The 23,452-nt window shown below is 41.5% G+C and overlaps 1 protein-coding gene across 4 annotated transcripts in view; it reads right to left on the reverse strand.

The window, feature by feature from the left end:
• Positions 1 to 23,452, reverse strand: part of SHISA7 (shisa family member 7) — a 50,490-nt gene that overhangs the window by 25,426 nt on the left and 1,612 nt on the right. The window contains exon 1 of one of the 4 annotated variants that reach the window (XM_060780382.2): positions 18,467 to 18,527. The exons of the other annotated variants lie outside the window; for them this stretch is intronic. The gene's annotated coding sequence lies outside the window, so the exon portion shown is untranslated. Of the gene's footprint in view, positions 1 to 18,466; positions 18,528 to 23,452 lie in introns of those variants that run through there. 4 annotated transcript variants of the gene reach the window in all.

Here is a 23,452-nt window from a genome sequence, read left to right on the forward strand (position 1 = left end):
CTGTTTTTTCTTAATGGACATAGCATTAGTACAGAGGCAGGAGTAATCATTATTACTATAGAGTTTGATTTTAAAAGCAGCTGAAAAGTAGGACAACGAAAGATTAATTGGGACAGTTGAGGGTATTTTATATTGGAAATTCCATAACCTATTGGGATTAACTGCACCACAACCTTATTGAAAAGGTAAAAATGATGTCAGTGGGTTGAACCGCTGAGCTGCTGAACTTGCTGACTGAAAGGTCGCAGGTTTGAATCCAGAGAGCGCCGTGAGCTCCCGCTGTTAGCCCCAGCTTCTGCCAACCTAGCAGTTCGAAAACATGCAAATGTGAGTAGTTCAATAGGTACCGCTCCAGCGGGAAGGTAACGGTGTTCCATGCAGTCATGCCGGCCACATGACCTTGGAGGTGTCTACAGACAACGCTGGCTCTTCAGCTTAGAAATGGAGATGAGCACCAACCCCCAGAGTCGGACACAACGGAACTTAATGTCAGGGGAAAACCTTTACCTTTACCTAAAAATGATGTCACATCCATTTGGTAAATGTGAATCTCCATGAACATGTGGAAACCACCTTTTGAAAGTATGACTTATGCATTTCTGTGAGTACAGCTATACTTAGAGACTATGGACTAGTATGCTGAATATATACAAGAAATTTGTTTGTAAACCTAAGATGTTATTTTAAAGAAGACTATTTTGTTTTGTCTCTTGAGTGCATATTTTTAAAAGAGGTTTTAAGGGAGAGTAGGCTGCTAACCAAATATATTTTTGTAGTGGCATGTCTTTCTCCTTGGCAGTTTAAAGACATGGTTCTTCAGTTTAACAGCTGAGCTACCCATGTGCCATTACATGAATGTTTATGAATATCCCTTGTTCAATGAGTTGACTTCTAACAAGGTCATGCTTTTCTTAACTAGTAGTTCCTCTACTAAAGTCCAAACAGCAACATGCATCCACCTCCACTGAGGTCTGATGCAAACCAAATACAAAATGGAGTCCTGTGTCTGAAGCCCCTCCCACACCAAAGAGGTACAGTCAAACTGGGAAACCAAAATGTACATACAATATAGGTTAACAATTATACACATTTACAAACAGTTAATGGAGGCTTGGAAGGTTGCTATTTCCAACATATTACTGGTCGTATCTCAATCTATTACAAATACTCAAAGGATAACCATAATCAAATAATCTCTAATCAAATCTGGTTTGGAGATGAAATATTGATTGGCAAAGGACCAGAGCTCAACCACCACATATTTGGGATGTGAATGAAAGCATTCCAGGTTCAATTCCAGCTAATATCTCCAGTTAGAAATATTCCTGCCTGAATGTTGGAGACCTACATCTAATCAGTGTTGACAGTATTGAACGAAATGAACCAATAGGTTTGCTTGATATAAGCCAGGTTTTTAATGTTCCTTTGATTTCAGCTTGACTTAAGCCTCCCTTCAACATTTAAAACTACTGCTTTGAAATAGTTTTAATAGGCTAGATGACTAGATTACAAAAAAAACATTTTGATCCACTGATGAAGAGGTGTCCACGATTAGTCAGCCTATTTAAAAGCAGCCTCACAATAATTTCAGATAATTTCAGTATCCTGTGAACATTATTATGCATTATTTATTACTCTGCTTTTTAAAAAATCCTTTGCAGATTTTCACACACTTTTAAATTATGTTCCGATGACATGGAGACTAACAGATGGACAGCTTAAGCGGATTTTGCAAGCCCTCAGAGGTGTGAGAATACTTATAGTTCATGTCATAATGAGGAACACCAGCTATGCAACATTAAGTTATTGCTCTGTCTGTACTTAAACCTGCATTGCATTGTATGTAGGTATGTAGGTATGGGCCCCGGTGGCACAGCGAGTTAAATCGCTGAGCTGCTGAACTTGCTGGCCAAAAGGTCAGCAGTTTGAATCCAGGGAGTAGTGTGAGCTTCTGCTGTTATCCCCAGCTTCTGCCAACCTAGCAGTTTGAAAATATTCAAATGTGAGTAGATCAATAGGTACCATTTCTGTAAGGTAACTTCACGCCACATGCTGGTCATATGAATTGGAAGTGTCTACAGACAATGCCAGCTCTTCAGCTCAGAAATTGAGATGAGCACCACCCCCCAGTCGGACACGGCTAGACTTAATGTCAGGGGAAACCTTTACCTTTAGTATGTGTGTGTGAAATATGTTATTTACACACACACAAATACCCAAATTCTGTATATACTTAATTTGTGAAAGTCTTTACAAAATTATCATAAATGGTTTTGATACAAATGGCACCTCTCTACTTGATGGACATACTGTCATAATATAAGACAATCTTTAACTAGTCATTTAGTCCACTAACATCCTACTTTTGACAGCATCGAGTGGAATGTCTTTAGGAAGCCCAAATGCAGAGTCTGAAGGCAATAGCTCTTTTCTGATTCAGTATAGAGTCAGTCTTAGATGAAACGGTGTCCTTGGAGAGTAATGTTTTTGCACCACCCTCCTCCATGAGTTCAGATTTAAATACCTTGTCCTTTTAATTGCATTTGTGGGCCATTTCACAAGGCTGAAATGTAATTTAATGGCATCATCATAAAAGATGATCATACACATAAATCCAGTCAAAAGCACTAAATCAGTGCTTCCTAAGCATCCTGATGTGGGAGACTGGCAGTTTATTTTTCTTAATTGTCAGGCACTGGTACCATATTTGTGCCCGTCGGCTATAAGTATTTCTTTCTTTCATGGATGCTCTTTAGGGACTAACAGCAGACGGCTCATAGACCAGCGTTGGTTCACAAAACCTAACTGAGAAGCAATTAATTAAGTTGCACACTGGGTTGCTGTGAGTTTTCCGGGCTGTATGTCCATGTTACAGAAGCATTATCTCCTGATGTTTCGCTCACATCTATGGCAGGCATCCTCAGAGGTTGTGAGGTCTATTGGAAACTAGGCAACAGGTTTATATATATCTGTTTATATATTTGTGGAATAATGTCCAGGGTGGGAGAAAGAACTCTTATTTGTTTGAGGCAAGTGCAAATGTTGCAAGTAGCCACCTTGATTAGCACTGAATGGCCTTGTAGCTTCAAAGACTGGCTGCTTCCTGCTTGGGGTAATCCTTTGTTGGGAGGTGTTAGCAATCCCTGATTATTTCCTGACTGGAATTTTTCTGAGTGTTGCTCTTTATTTACTGTTTTGATTTTAGAGTTTTTTTTAATACTGGCAGCCACATTTTGTTCATTTTCATGGTTTCCTTCTTTCTGTTGGAATTGTCCCCATGCTTGTGGATTTTAGTGGCTTCTCTGTCCAGTCTGACATGGTGGTTGTTAAAGTGGTTCAACATTTCTGTGTTCCCAAATAATATGCTGTGTCTAGGTTGGTTCATCAGGTACTCTGCTATGGATTACTTCTCAGGTTGAGTTAGTCTGCAGTGCCTTTCGTGTTCCTAGATTCGTGTTTGGACAATGCTGTGTTTAATGGTCCCTATGTAGACTTGTCCACAGCCCGAAAAACTCACAGCAACCCAGTGATTCCGGCCATGAAAGCCTTCAACAACAAGTTGCATACTGTTCATTAAATGGGCATAAATCCCCTGAATACAACTTTTGTTGAGAAAACATATCGCAGGGCAGTGTTGCCATATTTATAAGCAAAGATAGAGTGAAGTGAAGACATGTAAAAACAATCTAATGAATGGATACCGAAGCCTACAGATTAGTCTCTTTTAAAGAAAAAGTGGTATATAAATAAAAACTGAGGAGGAGGAGGATAAAGATGGTGAATGGTATCTTTGCCTTAATGCTTAAGAAAGTTGCCTGGTATATAAAAAAAGACTGATGATGATGATGATGATGATGAGTGGTAACTCTGCCTTAATGCTTAAGAAAGTTGCCAGGTTTGGTTGCCCCCAGATTTTAATCTGCTGTGGCATCATGTGGAGCGAAAACCCATTGAATACAACCATTATGGGTTGTTAATATGCATCCTCTAAGAAATTGTTTACGACAGTGTTTTTCAATCTTCCTAATGCCGCGACCCATAACACAGTTCCTCATGTTGTGGTGATCCCCAACCATAACATTATTTTTGTTGCTACTTCATAACTGTAATTTTGCTATTGTCATGAATTGTAATGTAAATATCTGATATGCAGGATGTATTTTCAATTCACTGGACCAAACTTGGCACAAATACTCGATATGCCCAAAGACTGGTGGGATTGAGAGGGGGATTGATTTTGTCATTTGGGAGTTGCAGTATTCTGAACTCCACCAATGATGGAATTGAACCAAACTTGGCACACAGAACTCCCATGACCAACAATAAATACTGAAAGGGTTTGGTGGGCATTGACCTTGAGTTTTGCAGTTGTAGCTCACGTACATCCAGAGAACACTGTGGACTCAAACAATGATGAACCAAACTTGACCCTGATACTCAATATGCCCAAATGTGAACACTGGTGGAGTTTGGGGAAAATAGACCTTGACATTTGAGAGTTGTTTGTTGTTGTTCACTCGTTCTGTCGCTTCCGACTCTTTGTGACCTCATGGACCAGCCCACGCCAGAGCTCCCTGTTGGCTGTCACCACCCCTAGCTCGTTTAGAGTCAAGACAGTCACTTCAAGGATACCATCCATCCATCTTGCCCTTGGTCGGCCCCTCTTCCTTTTTCTTTCCATTTTCCCCAGCATAAGTGTCTTCTTTAAGTTTTTTTTGTCTTCTCATTATGTGGCCAAAATACTTCATCTTTGCCTCTAATATCCTTCCCTCCAATGAGCAGTCGGGCTTTATTTCCTGACGTATGGACTGGTTGGATGTTCTCGTGGTCCAAGGTACTCTCAGAACTTTCCTCCAACACCACAGTTCAAAAGCATCTATCTTCCTTCGCTCAGCCCTCCCTATGGTCCAGCCCTCACATCCATAGGTTACTAGAGGGAATACCATTGTGTTGTAGTTGCTGGGATTTATAGTTCACCTACAATCAAAGAGCATTCTGAATCCCACCAATGATAGAATTGGGCCAAACTTTCCACACAGAATACCCATGACCAACAGAGAATACTGTGTGTGAGAATACACACGCCCCCCAGGAGTCCCAACCCCCAGGTTGAGAAACGTTGGTTTAGGACAACCATCAAAACTACTTACATCTTATAACAGTGAATTCCATATATTCCTAAAAGTAAGTCAGTAAAAATTGGCCTTTTTAGTAGTCTATTAAAAGCTAGTGGTCTGGATTTCCTTATTTGCCACAAAGAAAGGGGAAGCCCCTTTTCTCCTTAACCAATGCGGGAGTCATGCAAACTGGTAGAGGAGAGACAGGCAACCATCAATCCTCTTGTCAGCCCACTCACTTGCCTTGATGAAATTCTGGATGGATAGGGACATTACTCAGGGCCCTACGCTAATCCCAGCTTCATTTTGCAGAAGAGCTGAGAGGAAATGGTGAGAAGAGAAGAGGTGAGAAAACATTCCTAAGAGTATCAGTTTACATTGCAGATCTCTCACACAAACTGTTTTCCCCTCCGGCATTCTGGACTCTTTAATGCAAAGTGTTGTTCCATTTCTGACAAATTCTCATCACCTATGGAGACCTGGCAAGTTCTTAAATGCAAGTCTATATTAATTGCACAGAGTGCAGAGCTCCTTTCTTTTGTCCAATCTGCCAGCTGATTTCATAATCACGCCTTTCACTATTACAAGAGATGCAAAGACCTCTCTCTCCCTCTTCACATTCTCAACGCCCAAAAATAATTTTACGAAAAGTTATCATGCTTTTCCCTCTGCATCTAGGAATCTATTATTATTATTATTATTATTATTATTATTATTATTGCTTATTGTGTATTTTCTGTTCTTGATTTATTTTTATTGTTTTGTATTGATTATTGTTATTGCTTTTGTTATTGATGTGCTGTAGGCTTGGCCTCATGTAAGCCTCACCAAGTCCCTTGGGGAGATGGTAGCGGGGTACAAATAAAGTAATATTATTATTATTATTATTATTATTATCTTTTTCCTATAAAACCATAAATGTTTCAGATTTTGCATGTTCTCCAACTATTGCAGTTTGGCAGGGACAGTCCTGATGAATGCTCTGTTGTCCAACTTTTTAAGATCCTTCTAAAATGTCCTAGCTTCTTTCTACTTTACCTTCTTTCTCCTCAGCTTATTTCAGTTGCTCTAAACTGAGGTTAAAATGTTAAAGGGGTGCAGCTACACTATCAAATTAATGGAATTTGATAACATTTCAGTTGCCATGCCTCAATGCTATGGATGTGTAGTTTGGTGAAGCCTAGCACTCTTTGTCAGAGAAAGCTCACAACCTTGTAAAACCACAACCCTCAGGACTCCAAAGCCTTGAGCCATGGCGGTTTAAGTGGTGCCAAACCGAATTAATTCTACAGTGCAGATGCACCCTAAGGAGAAATCCATCCTTTTACACAGGCAAACAAAGCAAACTGCTGCAGCTTTTCCTACCTTTTGTCTTCTCAATAATTTGTGTCATCAGGACTACACACTAATGATGCTTAACTAGATGGGTCCTGATTTTTGTCAGCAAAATGTTAGAAGGTATGCAAGACCAAGAACAAGCCAGGAGAGTCAAGGCAAAGATCCTCCCAGAGGAAAAGTGTTCTTACCATACATCAAGGGAACCACTGGCTGCATAGGGAAGCTGATGAAGAAACACAGACGATCTACAGACCCACTAAGAAAATCCAATAAATGCTTCATTCAGCAAAGGGCAAGAGGGATCGTCTCACCTCTGCAGGAGTCTACCATATACCATGCACCTGTGGACAAATCTACATAGGGACCACCAAACGTAGCATTACCCAAAGACGAATCAAGGAACATGAAAGGCACTGCAGACTAATTCAACCAGAGAAGTCAGTCATAGCAGAGCATTTGATGAACCAACCTGGATACAGCATATTATTTGAGAACACAGTAATGCTGGGGCACTCTAATAACTACCATGGAAGACTACACAGAGAAGCCAATGATATCCACAAACATGTGGACAATTTGAAAAGAAAGGAATAAACCATGAAAATGAATAAAATCTGGCTACTAGTATTTTAAAAAGTCTAAAATCATAACAGTAAATAAAGAACAACACTAAAAAAAAGGCAAATTTCAGACAAGAAGTAATCAGGGCCAGCTAATCACCTCCCAACAAAGGATTCTCCCAGGCAACAAGCAGCCAGACATTGAAACGGCTAGGCCATTAAATGATAATCAAGATGGCCAACTGCTACATTCACATCTATCTCAAACACGCAGGAGTTCTTTCTCCCACCCTGGACATTCTACTAGTATATAAACTCCATATTCCTAGTTTCCAACAGACCTCACAACCTCTGAAGATGCCTTCCACAGATATAAGCAAAACATCAGGAGAGAATGCTTCTGGAACATGGCCATACAGCCTGGAAAAATCACAGTAACCCAGGTATGCCTCTCTTCATAGGGAAGCAGTTCCAATCCCTCAATCATTATATCTGTTCCTTTTGTTTGTCCTGGTGGAATTACCAAACAATCTTAAACTGTGCTTTTTAATCTAGCGTTGGTCTTGTGTGTGTTTTGTCATATATATGTTAACAGCGTTGTGTTGTATTTTAATAGTGCTCTGTTTTAATCATGTTGGTATCCTGCCTTGAGCCGTAAGGGGAGGCAAATAATTATTATTACTAGCCATCCCCTGCCACGCGTTGCTGTGGCCCAGTCTGGTGATCTGGAAAATAAAGTAATGGTTTCTAATCTATGTAATTTCTTTATGCTTGTGGGTAAACAGTACTTCTTGTTGTTTCTTTGTCAGTGTTGATGTGGAGAGTGTCTGGTTTGCCCACTCTGGAACATGCAACATATAATTGTCCTTCTTTAGGGGTCCCTTTCAAATCTATGATATTATGTCTGTGTGTGTGTGAATCATATCTATCATCTATCTATATCTATGGCTGGATGTCTCTTTATGAGGAGGGCTTTGATTAGATTTTCTTGCCCTGGTGAAGAGAGTTGGACTGAATGGCCTTAAGTATTTTCTGTTGGTCATGTGGGTTCTGTGTGGGAAAATTGCCCCAATTCTGTCGTTTGTGGGGTTCAGAGTGCTCTTTGATTGTAGGGGAACTATAAATCCCATTAACTACAACTCCCAAATGTCAAGGTCTATTTCCGCCAAACTCCATCTGTGTTTATATTTGGGCATATGGAATATTCATGCCAAATTTGATCCAGATCCATCATTGTTTGAGTCCACAGTGGTCTCTGGATGTAGGTGAACTACAACTCCCAAACTCAAGGTCAATGCCCACCAAATCCTTCTAGTGTTTTCTGTTGGTCATGGGAGTCCTGTGTGTTACTTTTGGTTCAATTTCATCATTGGAGTTCAGAATGCTCTTTGATTGTGAGTGAACTATAAATCCCAAGAACTACAATTCCCAAATGACAAAATCAAAAAAATTTGAGTGAAGGACATACATTGGGGTGTTAGGTGTATGCTATCCAAATTTGGTATCAATTCGCCCACTGGTTTTTGAGTTCAGTTAATCCCACAAACGAACATTACATTTTTATGTATATCGATGATGATGATGATGATGATGATGATAAAGCTGCCTGCAACATGAGTCTGTAGATCTAAAAGCATTAAAAGCCAGCTTGTGCCATAGGAATTCTTGGAAAAGTGGCCTTTGAGGAAGGTAGAGATGAAAAGGACTTTGATTTCCTCTCTTACTATGCCAATCTCAACTTGCCAAGTTGTACACAAGCTTTGCTATAAATAATACTATGCGAAGTTAAAAAATAAAATAAAAATCAATTCTAGACCCTTGCCCAGAGCAAGGCCTGGCTCCCCTACTGTATGATAGCCCCTAGACAGAGACCTCCCAGTCAGGGACCCAGTGACGCATGCTTTCCTTCTCTATCGTTCACAACCTTGCTCTGTGCAATGAACGTCTTTCCATCTCTGTTGAGCCCTAGAGCCTCCTTTACGTAGCTGATGCTTGCCTCCCTGTCCACATCCCTGGCAGAGGGGAGGGAGCGCACCCCAGGGCAGTGACACACTGCAGTGTGGTTGGAGCATGTGGCCGCACACTGACTCTATCAAGGTAACAAGGCTGTTTAGTCCCTATGCGTGTGTGAGTCTGCGCTTGTGCATGTGTGTGATGGGGGAATTCAGCTCAGTCTCTTATGATCAGACACCAACCTGATCTGACATGGTTCAAGGGGATTTGTCTGCCTTGCTAGCTACCTACCAGCACGGATAAGGATGAGCAGGAAAGCAGGTTGAAATGAAACTGTATGTTTCCTCCTGAAAACCATCAACTGTGTGATTCTGCAACTATTTTGTCCATCCATTGGTAGAGCATCTTAGTACCTACAAGGGAATGCCACTCCTTCTATATATATTTTTATTAATCTGTCCCAGGGTCGCATTACAAAGCACACCAAGAAATTTAATATAATCGTCATCCTAGGTTTTAAAAAAATTACCAAAGCTACATTCTCAATTAAAGCTAACTATGGCCCCATCACAGAACCATAAGTGTTAGAAGAGACCTCAATGGCCATCCAGTCCAACCCCCTTCTGCCATACAAGAAAAACACAATCAAAGCACTCCCAACAGAGAAGGAAACACCATGTTCTGAGGCAGCATCTTCCACTCTTAAGGCCAGGAAGTTATGGAGCGCCCAGTGGCATAATGTGTTAAACTCTTTTGCCAGCAGGACTGCTGACCTAAAGGTTGACGGTTCAAATCCGAAGAGCAGGGTGAGCTCCCATCTGTCAGCTCCAGCTTCTCATGTGGGGACATGAGAGAAGTCTCCCACAGGATGGTAATGCATCCGGGCCTCCCCTAGGCAACGTTCTTGCAGACAGCCAATTCTCTCACACCAGAAGCGACTTGCAGTTTCTCAAGTCACTCCTGAGACACACACAAAAAGCCAGAAAGTTCTTTCTAATGTTTATGTGGAGTCTCACAGGCCCTATCTACACTGACAATGTAATGCAGTTTCAAACTGATATTGAAGAAAGTAATTTGCTATGCAAATTATTACATGGGAAATCCTTGAACCATTTTGAGGCTCAGAAGGTGATTGCACGAACTACAGAGCACTGATACACATGAAGAGCTTTCTTTCACACACTTCCATAACAGTTTGTTGTCTAACCGCTGCAGCTTGAAGCTTGCTTTGAATTGCATTAAATGGTCTGTGCAGATGGGGCCTATGTTTCTCTTTTCATTCCAACTCTGAGACAGTCAAAGCTTTGAAAAGTTGTGGAGGGGCTGCTGAACGAAAGCCCCCAGAATCCCCGGTCAGGTCAGCTGCAGAGTTGTAGTCCAGCAAGCAAGCCATAAGCACGCTCTTCAGAACTAGCCTTATTTTTTAATTTACTTCAGAATTCAAAAAATGCCTCATGATTTCCTCAATAAGTCACATTTCTGCTAATCAAGTAATTTATCAGTTAACAGCAGGAATACGTATTTATTTAGCATAATATGCACCTGAAGGCACACAACAATAACATCCCATTATATTCAGTGAAGCTTACATATCAGTGGATATGTAAATTCCAACCAAAACCTGAATATCAGAACAATTAAATTGCTAAATAACAAAAACAAAAATATCTTTTTTGTTGTTTTTGTTTTATTGCTACATCTAGCACAGTGTCTGAAACACTCTGTTCTCATAATCCAATGGATAGTTCCACCTCTTCTTTCCCTCCGTCCCTCCCTCCCTCCCTCCCTCCCTCCCTTTCCTCCCTGTTCTCTTCCCTTCTTTCTCTTTTCTTTCTTTCATCCCCTCATACCTTTCCCCCATTTCTTTCTACACCTTCCTCTCCTTTCTTTTTCTTTCTCAGTCTTTCTTTTCCTTCTTTCCTTCCTCTCTCTCTCCCTTCTCGCTTCCTTTCTTTCTCTTTGTTCTCCCTCCCTCTCTCTCCTCCCCTTCCCCTCATGGACATGTCAACTAACAGCATCCAATCCATTTCATTCCCCTTCTTTCTCTCATTTCTGGGACCCAAAGGGGTGCATTGTTTTAGTTCAACCCCCTGAATTATCTTAATCTGGATAAGAAGGGTATGTGTGCCAAGTCTGATGTAGATCCATCAAACCGTAGAAGCAAACCAACCAACTTACCAACCAATAAACATACTTGGACTGACTGTCTGTCTGTCTGTCTGTCTGTCTGTCTATCTATCTATCTATCTATCTATGTACAAATTTAGAAGGTTTGTGTCCTGCCTATTTTTGCAGACCTTGATTCCTCCTACTTTTTGTTTTTCACCTAGATTTTCTCCAGAAAGGAAGGTGACCACCTTTCCTAGAAATCTCAAGGGGAGATAATTCTCCTCTGAAGCAAGGTGGAGGGCTTTGATTCAGCATATGGGCCTTTCTCAATCCCTCTTAACACTCAGAAGTAAATGCCTGGTCATTTCTTATTATCAAAATTTTAAAAATTGTGTATATGTTGTTCACTGGTTAACATGTAGCTGTTTGAGTGTCTAAAGGTGTATGAGGGAAAGCAAGGGAAGAAGAGAAAGGAACAAAAGAAAAGGAGGGAGGGAGGGAGGAAAGAGAGAGGGAGAAGATGTATGAGATAAATGGAAAAAGGAAAGAACCACAAAGAGAATGCATGTAATGCCAGGTATATACACTAGTTTGGGAATATAACTGCCTTATGCTAACTCAGAACATTATGCTAAGTCACAGTATTGCGTATGGCCCTATCTATACTGCCATATCATCCAGTTTATGAATCCAGATTATTTGCTTTGACCTGGATCATATGGCAGTGTAGATCCAGCCTCGGTGACAGTGCTGGGCTTTGAATCCGGGACTTTCTTCATGCAACGCAAGCACTCAGCTATAATACTCCACACAACTCTCTTACAGCAGGGTTACTGGTGTGATAAAACACCATAAATAAAAACCAATCTGTTTATGACAGTACTTTTCAACACTGAAAGGTAGCATACCTAACGTTGCAACAAGATTAATTTTAGTGGGGGTACTCTCGTTACTACGTTCAAAGAGAATGCTTCTTTTGAGATGGTGCTTAGAAAACTGTTATCCAACTAAGACTTATCATACATTGTATGTGAGACTGAAGGCGCATCAATACAGGTGGATGCTATATCGCCAAATCTGTGGAGCCTCTGAGCATAAATTGTTATCTCAAGGAAGACTGGATTTTGTAACTGGAACAGATTTACAGGCAATGAACTGTTGTCTCCGTGTGTCTTCTTTTTTGGGGTATGCTGTGTGAAAGAAGTGATCACAGGGTCCTGGAAGTCAGTATGACATGCAAAGGACTAGGAGAGACTACAAAGATGGGAAATAAAATATATAAAAAGAGATGGTATCTAAAGAAAGAAGCAACTCAGGGATTATTTTAGATTGTACATCTTGGCCAGCATTTGTTCCTCTTGAGAGTATGGGAACACAAGCCAATTCCTATTACATAAAAATGTCTCCTTATTTTGATAGATTTGCTCACATCATCAGGCCATAAAACACAATCTTTGGGATACTGGATAAATTAACAAACCAAACCTCACACAGACATACACATTTACATTTTGTTCTTTGCAATGCGATGAAAGCTATGCAGATTTCTAAGCCCTCTGAGCTAGACTGTGAAGAAGCGGAGAGATTGCAACTCATGTTTATAACAGTCTGTTTAGTGCCTGTTAGGATAAGAGTCTGTGCATATGTGAGGAAGAGATGGGTATAATTTTGCATATCTGTGAATGATCCTAGCCATTTTATGCATATGTGTGTGTGAAGAGGGAGAAATGTGTATTGCATCACCATGCTCTACAGTTCTGCAGGTATTTTTAGGAGTATATCACCAATTCTCTCGCTTTCTCTCTCTTGCAGTATGCAGCTATAGATGTGCTGAGTTATTTCCAATTACAAGGATTTCTTCTCGTGGTTTTATGCTAACTTTCTTTCCATTCTAATATATACTCTTTGCGTAACTTCCTTTCTTCCTTCTCCGCCCTCTCTCTTTCTCTGCGTGGAAACATGTGTCTGCCTTTCTGCAGATCACTGTGTGCCTTTGCCTCCATGGAGCAGGTGCCTATCTTTTCCTCTCCATCTGGTTGAAAATCCGAGTTATTCAAATGAGAAATAGAGAAAGGAAGATAGAAGGAACATCCCCTTCTTTTCTTTTCTTTTTTATATATAAGGGAATTATGGGGGAGGCGTTATACAGGCAAAAATTGTTCAACTCAGGTTTGTAAAAAGTTACTCAGCTGGTCATCTATGGCAAGACAGAAGTGTCTCCAGGCTAGCAGAACCAGGGCATTTTAGGAATATGAATCAATCTCACTCTCGCTCTCCTCCCATATATTATACACACACACACACACACACACACATATATACACACACATACAGTGTGTGAGTGTGTGTTGGGCGAGTGGGCTTATTAACAAAAGATCCTCCTCATAAATGCACAACAGAGCATTTGTAACTTAACAGCAGCAGCGTCACCCAGCACCAGTAGCCCAAAATGATAAAAAGAACAAAAACACATAGACCAATGTTATCTCTTCCATAGGAGGCTTTTCTTTATAGCAAAATAATATGGTTGCACTATTTACAAAAACAAGATTTCCATAGCACAAATAAAATTATTTACACTTCCTTCTTTGCTTCCACGCTGGACTTCTTTCTCATACAGACAAACAGCTTAGCTCTCACAGAGCCTCCTCTCACACCAGAATTACACAGGAGCATCCCAAAGTAGCTTTTTACACATAGCAGCCTTTTTATACATAGATGGCCTCTTACAGTGAGGCATTACCATACTGAGGTCCACTAACACTGAGGTCTTCTTCACACTGAGGCCTTCTCACAGACTGAGTGCAAACTAACACTGAGGCCTTCTCATACTCAGGCCCTTCTCCCACAGAGACCTCTCACAGACTGAAACTACTAAGCTACAGGCACACCTGCTTATATTGAACTGCTGCTTTTGCTGAGTCATTGTATCAATTTAACCCTTTCAGTGCTTGACTCACATTTTGTTATTAAAAATACCTAGTTAATTTTTAATATTTCTGACAATATATATGTGGTAAAGGTAAAGATTTCCCCTTAATATTAAGTCTAGTCATGTTGGACTCTAGGAGGTGGTGCTCATCTCCATTTCTAAGCCGAAGAGCCAGTGTTGTCTGTGGATACCTCCTAGGTCATGTGGCCGGCATGACTGCATGGAATGCCGTTCCCTTCCCACCGGAGCAGTACCTATTGATCTACCTACATTTGCATGTTTTTGAACTACTAAGGTTGGCAGAAGCCGAGGCTCCCATGCTCCCCGGATTTGAGCTGCTGACCTTTTGATCAGCAAGTTCAGCAGCTCAGTGGCTTAACCCACTGAACCACGGGGGCTCCTGTATATGTGTGTGTGTGTGTGTGTGTGCGTAGCACAAGTATATGTAGGTGATCATACTAATTACTCCTGGAAAGCTTATTAATCCTTGTTAAACAGAATATCTAGAAGACTACTCCCTCCCATATGATAATCTAAGATCATCAGTGGAGACCACGTTATGTATCCCACCATGTTGTGGGTACACAGGGCATGGGTTTCTCTTAGCAGCATTACAACATCCCTCCCAAGTTGGCTTGCCACAGTGAATACTCGGAATGCTTCTTGTAACTTTAATGAATGTATAGCAAAGGGAATTTTGATAGATATTGCTTGTCACTGAACCAAGCAATAGGGAACATGGGCTGAAATTACTTCCGCGGGCTGACTTTGCCCTGCCACGTCATTTTATGTGGCCTGCAAGGCTTTCAGTGCCAGGGCAACATACAGCAATTACATGTCTACCATGTTACAATTATAAATGATCCTTTGAAGGCAACTATAAGGCTGATGCATGTGACACTTGGTGAAAATGAGTTTACACAACCATTTTAAATCTGGCAACCCTATGGACTGACTCTATTGCTTCTGAGTTTCAGATAGGCAATGAAGACTGTGCTGTTTAATGTGGCCTTTGGCTGTTTTTCAAAACTGTTTGCCTCGCTATACAACACGTTTGGATGGTTGCTAATTGCTTTGCATGTAATTTCCCTAAAGTGTTTTTTTAAACCAATTGTACATTACCTCAAAGTCCTTCGTAGTTGACAGGCAATAAATAAATACTGCGAATGAATAATAATACATTCTCATTACTGGATTCACGGAATCAAGTTGTGCACAAACAGGAATGAGCAGAGTTGATTCAGGGAGAAATAAGGCAGATTCACTGGCCTAGATTAGATGGAGAGAAGAGCACACAATCATCCCTTCTTGTGTGAAAAGATCCTGGAGTAAGTACTAACCACTGTTTTCACATCTGTGATTTCTCATGCACCCTGTAAACTGCACCCGTAAATGAGCGCAAAAAATGACTAAAAGGTTTTAAGGGATTTTAAGTAAGATGAATATGTGTTTAGTGTATGCAATAGTGACAGTAGTGTAAAGTTCTCAGATTTGGCAACACAGAAAACATGCAGTCTTCATCCATCTGCTTTTGACAAACTGAAAGCTTTCAGTAATGACCAGTCTCTGTTCACACAAATACAAACACACCTGAACCAGAGTTTACACATCCAAACTATGTTCACATCATGATGCTTTCCAAAATATAGTTGAAAGTGTGTGTTGTGTGTGTGTGGGGGGGGGGGGGGGATGCAAAACATACTAAAGTCATGGTTTTCAACCTTCCTAATGCCATGACCCCTTAATACAATTCCTCATGTTGTGGTGGCCCCCAATCATAACATTATTGTCATTGCTACTTCATAACTGTAATTTTGCTACTGTTATGAATCGTAATGTAAATATGTGATAGGCAGGATGTATTTTCATTCACTGGACCAAAGTGGCATAAATACCCAATATGCCCACATTCGATTACTGGTGGGGGTGGGGAGATTGATTTTGTCATTTGGGGGTTGTAGTTGGTGGGATTTCTAGTTCACTGACAATCAAAGAGCATTCTTAACTCTACCAACAATGGAATTGCACCAAACTTGGTACACAGAACTCCCATGACCACAGAAAATACTGAAAGGGTTTGGTGGACATTGACCTTGAATTATGGAGTTGTAGTTCACAGAGAACACTGTGGACTCAGACAATGATGGCTCTGGACCAAAATTGGCACAAATACCCAATATGCCCAAATGTGAACACTGGTTGAGTTTGGGGAAAATAGATCTTGACATTTGGGAGTTGTAGTTGCTGGGATTTATAGTTCACCTACTATCAATGAGCATTCTGAACCCCACCGATGAGAGAATTGGGCCAAACGTCCTACATGTTAGAACTCCCATGACCAATAGAAAATACTGTGTTTTACAATGGTCTTTGGCAACCCCTCTGACAGCCCCCTTGCAACCTTTCCATGGGTCTTGATCCCGAGGTTGAGAAATGCTGTACTAAAGGAAAGGAATAGGGAGTTATACTCTTGCACTTGATGTACAAGAAATGTACAAGTATTACCTTCTATGAAATGGTCTGTTTTACATCCATTTCTTTGGCAATAAATCACTGAATTAAATGTAACTAATGGCCATGGGCAAACTTGGGCACTCTAGAAAGAGTCTGAGGCTGTTAGGAATGGTGGGAGTTGGAGTCCAAAACACCTGGAGGGCCCAAGTTTGCTCATGGTTGGACTAACCCCTCAACAAACAAACAAGAGGTTGTCCTGTTAAACATGAAGAAAATGATTTGCCAGATCCAGTGCTTTTGGGATCCACCTCATCCACTTAATAGCCTCTGACCAATGCCCACATCATTGTCCAGTTTGTAATTCCTCACTATCATCTGGTACTGACACTTCTATTATGAATAAAGTAGTGCCCTAACTATACCTTTGGTATATAAGACCAAAATGAGTAATTACTCTCCATTTTCAAGATTTTTTTTGTTCATGAATCATCTGCCTTTTAAGCAATTCATAACTGTTATCCATTCATCCAAATTCCTTTGTATATTACTAAAATATGATTGTACATTGCTTTTTAAAATATAATACTAAAGGAAGCAGAAGAGAAGTTTGAGTAAAGCTGGCGCTATCCCTCCAGAGCTTCTGCCAGCAATCAGACTGTATCGTTTTACCCTTCTTTTTGGCTTCTAAAATGTTTTCAGCCTGTTACTAAATAATGTTTTGTTTTCATATTTGGATTTTATTGTACAATACTCCAAAAGACTTAAGTTGATGGAACATTGATTTATGAATAATAAACAAAGGCAACGAAAGGAAGGAAGAACGTGGCAAAACCAACCCTGAGTGTTCTTTGCCTAATAAAACCCCATTAAATTCATGAGGTTGCCATAAGTCAGTGGTTCTCAGCCTTCCTAATGCTGCACCCCCTTAATACAGTTCCTCATGTTGTGGTGACCTCCAACCATAAAATTATTTTCGTTGCTACTTCATAACTGTAGTTTTGCTACTGTTGTGAATCGTCATGTAACATCTGATATGCAGAATGTATTTTCATTCACTGGACCAAATTTGGCACAAATACCCGACATGCCCAAATTTGAATACTGGTGGGGTTGGGGGGGGGGGATTGATTTGGTCATTTGGGAGTTGTGGTTGCTGGGATTTATAGTTCACCGACAATCAAAGAGCATTCTGAACTCCACCAGTGATGGAATTGAACCCAACTTGGCACACAGAACTCCCATAACCAACAGAAAATACTGGGAGGGTTTGGTGGGCATTGACCTTGAGATTTGGAGTTATAGTTCACCTACATCCAAAGAGCACTGTGGACTCAAACAGTGATATATCTGGTCCAAACTTGGCACAAATATTCAATATGCCCAAATGTGAACACTGGTGGAGTGTGGGGGAAATAGACCTTGACACTTGGGAGTTGTAGTGGCTGGGATTTATAGTTCGCCTAATATCAATGAGCATTCTGAACCCCGCCAATGATAGAATTGGGCTAAACTTCCCACCCATTAGAACCCCCATGACCAACAGAAAATACTGTGTTTTCTGATGGTCTTTGGCAACCCCTCTGTCACACCCCTCGCGACCTCCACAGGGGTCTCGAACCCCAGATTGAGAAATGCTGCCATAAGTCAATTTGAGGGCACACGCACGCTATTCCTTATTAGAATGGATATTTTTAACATCTTCTAAATTCTCTCTTAGTGTGGAAAACCAGAACGAACGTGAAATAAATGAATGTGCTTCTAACTTGCAGCCAGAATGATTAAAGTGGGCTTCTGTTTTATTAATTTACTGGTTCAATTTGATCGATTTACTGATTAAACCAATTCAATTAAACAGTAAGTACAAAAGAAGACGGGGAAAGGATTCCAAGAAATCACTCCCGACATGGCCCTGAAAGTGATGCCATTTATTATCAGAACCATCGGTTACCCAGAAATCTTTGCCCGCTGACACATGCAGCCAGAAAGAGGATAGGGTTACTCACAAATTTCCATCCTGAGCATCGTCACTGCAAGGCAGCAGAGGGTTGTCTGCACGCTTGTGCCCACGAGAGGACTAATATGATATATGGGGATCTGATGGAAGCGATCTGACAAGAACCGACTTCCAATCATATCCGTCATGTTCATCATATTACTACAGGGAGGGGAGAAAGAGGATTTGCTCCAGGATGAGCTTTACCTCTGAACTTGATTTATACTGTACTTGTTATCAGCAGACTGTCCAGAATGCTGTCCATGTGAACCAGCAGTATTGGCTGCCTTGTATGGATCGTGTGCACTCAGTGTTAATGTTGGAAGGCATGATCTCAAAAGACAGAGTAGTTACTCATGGAATCATAGAACCCTGGAGTTGGAAGAGACCACAAGGGCCACCCAGTCCAACCCCATTCTGCCATGCAAGAAAACACAATCAAAGCATTCCCTACTGATGGGCATCCAGCATCTGTTTGAAAACCTCCAGAAAGAAGATGAAGGGAGAGGTTGACAAGCTGGAATGTGTCCAGGGGAGGGCGACCAAAATGATCAAGGGTCTGGAGAACAAGCCCTATGAGGAGTGGCTTAAAGAGCTGGGCATGTTTAGCCTGAAGAAAAGTAGGCTGAGAGGAGACATGATGAGAGTCATGTATAAATATGTGAGGGGAAGTCATAAGGAAGAGGGAGCAAGCTTGTTTTCTGCTGCCCTGGAGACTAAGACATGGAACAATGGCTTCAACTACAGGAAATGAGATTCCACTTGAACATGAGGAAGAACTTCCTAACTGTGAGAGCTGCTCATCAATGGAACTCTCTGCCTGAGAGTGTGGTGGAAGCTCCTTCTTTGGAGGCTTTTAAGAAGGATGGATGGCCATCTGTCAGGGTGCTTTGAATGCGATTTTCCTACTTCTTGGCAGGAGTTTGGACTGGATGGCTTACGAGGTCTCTTCTAACTCTCTGATTCTATGATTCTACTAGCCATCCCTTGCCACGCGTTGCTGTGGCCCAGTCTGTGTATATGTGTTTTGTTTGTTTATATATGTGTCTTTGCGTATATATGTGTGGTTTTGCGCATGCGTTGTAATGTATTTTTGTTTTTTGGCTTTTTAACTCTCTTCTGCTGTGTTTTTCAGTGTTTTTATGAGTGATGGTCACTCATTGGCCTGATAGGTGCATTGTGTCCAAATTTGGTGTCAATTCATCTAGTGGTTTTGGGATTCTGTTAAACCCACAAATGAACATTACATTTTTATTTATATACACTAGCTGCCCCCTGCCATGCGTTGCTGTGGCTTGGTCTGTGTATATGTGTTTTTTGTGTATTTGTATATACGTGGTTTTGTGCATGCATTGTATTTTTTTTTTAATTTTTTAAGTCTCTTTTGCTGTGTTTTTCAGTGTTTTTATGAGTGATGGTCTCACATTGGCCTGATAAGTGTATTGTGTCCAAATTTGGTGTCAATTCATCCAGTGGTTTTTGAGTTATGTTAATCCCACAAATGAACATTACATTTTTATTTATATAGGTAAGACTCTACCACGCTCCAAGGCAGTGTATTCCACTGCTGAACGGCTCTTACTGACAGGACATTCTTCCTAATGTTTTGATGGAATCTTCTTTCCTGCCATTGGAATCCATTGCTCCATTGTGTCCTACTTTCCAGAGCAGGGGTCCTCAAACTAAGGCCCGGGGGCCGGATGCGGCCCTCCAAGGTCATTTATCCGGCCTCGCTCAGGGTCAACCTAAGTATGAAATGACTTGAAAGTACACAACAACAACGACAACAGTCCTATCTCATGAGCCAAAAGCAGGCCCACACTTCCCAATGAGATACTAATAAGTTTATATTTGTTAAATTGTTCTTCATTTTAATTATTGTATTGTTTTTAAGTGATTTTTGCACTACAAATAAGATATGTGGCATGCATAGGAATTCATTCATGTTTTTTTCAAATTATAATCCGGCCCTCCAACAGTTTGAGGAACTGTGACCTGGCCCCCTGTTGTGGACCCCTGTTCCAGAGCATCATTACATAAACTTGTCCCCTTCCTCTATGTGACATACGTTGGGAGCCAAACTCCATGTTTATGTTCTTCAACTCACTATGTGGTTTAAACCCTTGTGCCGGCAGAACTGAAGACCAACAGGTCTGGGGAGAGCGAGGATGAGCTCCCTCTGTCAGCTCCAGCTCCCCATGTGAGGACATGAGAGATGCCTCCCATAAGGATGGCAAAAACATCAAAACATCCAGGCATCCCCAGAGCAACGTCTTTGCAGACAGCCAATTCTCTCACACCAGAAGGGACTTGCAGCTTCTCAAGTCGCTGACACAGAAATAAAAAAAAACTACGTACTACTACTACTATTACTTCATAAACCAAAAGTCATCGAAACCTACAAGAAACCTCAGCATCCTCTTCTCTCTCTCCAAAAATCCCACAAGCAATCCCATTTATATTGTATACAAAACATGTGGCTCTTGAGGCGAATGGGAGTCGAATGGGAGTTGTCTCCCCACCGCCATCCCTTTTCTCCCCTCTCCCCATCTTCCCCCAATAAACTGGTCCTCATTCATCTGACAGGATCCAGGCAGCCTTGCTGTTTCCATGGCAACGTTGCCATGGAAACTGCAGAGTCCATTCTCTCCTCCTCCCCATCATCACCCTCCTTCCTTCACAACCAAAGACTTTCCTCAGGGCAACAAAAACCATTCGGGGGAGACTCAAGAAACTGGACGAGGGGTGGAGGGCAGAAGCTTTACATATCTTCCACGTATTACAGGGCACGCTATTTGGCTTCATAACGTATCAAAGCTAATCCCAATCCCTTTGTTCTCTGTCGCTAGGAGCAAACCAGATCCATCGTCCCTTTCAGAGTTTTTATCACGCCTCGTATGTCCTATTAGACTCTGCCCCAATTCCTTCCTTCTGTCCACCCGCCTCCCCCTTCTGTCACACCTGTCCATCACAGATTACCTGGAGTGCCCCCAGATAACCTCCTCCGGTGACAGCTCCCTCCTCTTACTGTGTATGATTCCCCTTCCAGACACTTGTGAGTGGGATCAGCCTCTGCCTCAGATTTTGTCTGTGGCGGCCACTTCGTTGGAAATGGATAGAGAAAAGGCTGATGTTTCCATGAGTTATGATGATATAGAGCAGGTATGGCCGAAGTTGGGTCCTCCAGGTGTTTTGGACTTCAACTCCCACCATTCCTAACACCTCAGGCCCCTTCCTTTTCCCGCTCAGCCGCTTAAGTCCAAAACACCTGGAGGACCCAACTTGGGAATGGTGGGAGTTGGAGTCCAAAACACCTGGAGACATCACTACACGTTGGACTTTATGAATCAAAATAAGAAGAGTCTCAACTCCAGTGTTGTCCCTCACACAACCCCCATTTTCATGGACGTGAGTTGCTGTTCACCTAGGCATAACTCAGGGTACAGGTAGTCCCCAAGTTACAAGCAAGTTGAATTTGTATCTCAATTCATACATTTTTTAAGTATCATTGCAGCTGAAAACATATATAATTTTAGGTTTGGATAGCATAGGGAAAGGTTAACACCCTTGTGACCTTTGCTTTGGTGTTTGTGCCGCTGTTCAGAAGATTTCACCTCACTTTCTGTCCCTGGATTTTGAAAAAATTGGCTTCTTGTGGAAACAAGGATTGGTGGTAAAGCTTCAGTGGAGACATCTTTTGATAGAGCATGTAAAGAAATCAGTTAGTGTGTGAGAACTGTAAAATAAGATGCATGAAGCCTGTGCCTAGGGTGATGGCTGAGCCTGGGACTTTTGGATACTGTTGCATTTTTCAGGCTTGAACTATGCAGGTGCTCAGAGAGAAGCAGAGTGAAGCAGAGAGAGACAGAGTTTGGAGTGTGCTCTTACTTCATGAGCTGTTGAAGAAGTTTTTCCACATGGACAAAGAAAGACCATTTTAAATCTCTCATAAAAGGACATTATGTGAGTCCATGGAACTGATCACATGATTGTGAATAAGTTGTTCTGAAACTACGAAAAGTAAACTGCTTGTTTTTTATTGTTCATCTGTGTCGCATATTTTCTTTCTCTGGTAAGGCAATGTGTGGGCTGATCAAACGTGAACTGCACATCATTTTCATTTCGTCACATCTTTTCCCTATGATCACTCTTTCCAGAGTGAATTTCCCTTCTGAGGGGTAGATTTCTCTCCCTTTCTATTGTCTCACCCCCGTTCTTAACCATGAGTCATTTGTAAATCGGCTGTTTGTAACTTGGTCTCTGCCGCTATACACTTAAGAAGCATGTGCTCACTCCCAGCATAACTCCATGTGTACGCAAGGACTTCATACACATATGGCTCTCTTTTCCTGTGCATTAGATGACAAGCACACATGACAATCTCTTTTCCTGATGTATGTGTTAGTGCAGTCTAGGTCATGCTCACAATCTGTGTGTGTGTTTGTGTGGGTTCATCGTTATCTTTGGTCACACGCAAACACAGACTTGTTAGTACACATGCATGCACAAACCCCTCTCTTTTCAAATCCACACACACACACACACACATACACACATATATATATGTGTGTGTGTCAGGAGCAACTTGAGAAACTGCAAGTCGCTTCTGGTGTGAGAGAATTGGTCATTTGCAAGGATGCCCAGGGGACGTTTTGATGTTTTACCATCCTTGTGGGAGGCTTCTCTCATGTCACATGGGGAGCTGGAGCTGACAGGGGGAGCTCATCCATGCTCTCTCTGGATTCGAACCTTTGACCTGTCGGTCTTCAGTCCTGCCAGCACAAGGGTTTAACCCATTGCGCCACTGGGGGCTCCATGTGTATGTATGTGTGTGTATATATATATATGTGTGTGTGTATATATATATACACACACACACATACACACGCACATGTACTGACACTAAGAAATAAGAGCCCAATGCACCTGTTTCTTCTTGTTGGATCAGCTCCTCTGCTAAAATTCAAGCACTAGTGCAGTGCGGCAGCCCTCAGGG

The sequence above is a fragment of the Anolis sagrei genome, chromosome 6, assembly GCF_037176765.1.
Source record: "Anolis sagrei isolate rAnoSag1 chromosome 6, rAnoSag1.mat, whole genome shotgun sequence".
NCBI lineage: Eukaryota > Metazoa > Chordata > Lepidosauria > Squamata > Dactyloidae > Anolis > Anolis sagrei.